Source organism: Carcharodon carcharias, chromosome 6 (assembly GCF_017639515.1).
Source record: "Carcharodon carcharias isolate sCarCar2 chromosome 6, sCarCar2.pri, whole genome shotgun sequence".
Lineage (NCBI taxonomy): Eukaryota > Metazoa > Chordata > Chondrichthyes > Lamniformes > Lamnidae > Carcharodon > Carcharodon carcharias.
Window position 1 is genome coordinate 99,640,992 of NC_054472.1, and position 1,083 is coordinate 99,642,074.

Below are 1,083 nucleotides of genomic sequence, written 5' to 3' on the forward strand. Positions count from 1 at the left end.
AGTGAAAGTAAAAGCTGATATGTCTTTAAGTAGTGCTCAAAATTCTCAGCAATGACTTATCACTCCAGTTCAGCAGGTCGCTGTTGGGAGAGGTCACTAATAAAGCGTCATCTACCAAAATGGCATATAACCTCTTTAATGAGTGCAAGCAGGCAATTTAACTTAATTGCTGTTTGTTGGAAGCCAATTATCTCAGTCCATCATCATTGCAGGAGTTCCTCAGGGTAGTGTCCTAAACTTAAGCATAAGCAGCAGAGTGGCGCAGTGGAAGCGTGCTGGGCCCATAACCCAGAGGTCGTTGGATCGAAACCATCCTCTGCTATTAACATTCTCATTACTGCTACAAGGGAGCATTTTCAGATTCCTGCAATCATGTCTGTTATGGTTCTGGTATGATAGCCAAGTGGTTATTGTACTGGGCTTGTAACCCCAAGATCAAGAGTTCAAATCTCACCATGGCAAATTATGAAACAATGTAATTTCATCTGAATAGGAACAGATGAAAATGTGTTTGTACTCAAAAGAGTTACAGCTAGAACACAGTGAAAGCTTCTAGAAAGTCTGTAGCATTGAAGAGCTGTACTGGGAATGAACCAGCTTGATGTTTTGAGCTTGGCCTAAATAGCCAAGTGGTTATGGTACTGGGCTTGTAACCCCAAGATTAAGAGTTCAAATCTCACCATGGCAAATTATGAAACAATGTAATTTCATCTGAATAGGAACAGATGGAAATGTGTTTGTACTCGAAAGAGTTACAGTTAGACCCAAGCATCTTCAGCTGCTTCATCAATGACCTTCCCTCCATCATAAGATCAGATAAGGGGATGTTCACTGATAATTACAAAGTGTTCAGTACCTTTCACAACTCCTCAGATACTGAAGCAGTCCATGTCCATTGACTGCAAGACCTGGACAACATTCAGGCTTTGGCTAATAAGTGGCAAGTGACAATTGTGCTGCACAAGTGCCAGGCAATGACCCTCTCCAAAAAGAGGGCATCAAACCATCACCACTTGACGTTAGATGGCATAGCCATCATGAATCTCCCAGTATCAACACCCTGGGAGTTACCATTGACCAGAA

At 42.0% G+C, this 1,083-nt stretch overlaps 1 non-coding gene across 1 annotated transcript; it reads left to right on the forward strand.

The window, feature by feature from the left end:
* Nucleotides 1-250: 250 nt before the first annotated feature.
* Nucleotides 251-322, forward strand: trnam-cau. Its single transcript has one exon. It is a non-coding gene; the product is annotated as a tRNA-Met (tRNA).
* Nucleotides 323-1,083: the final 761 nt, after the last annotated feature.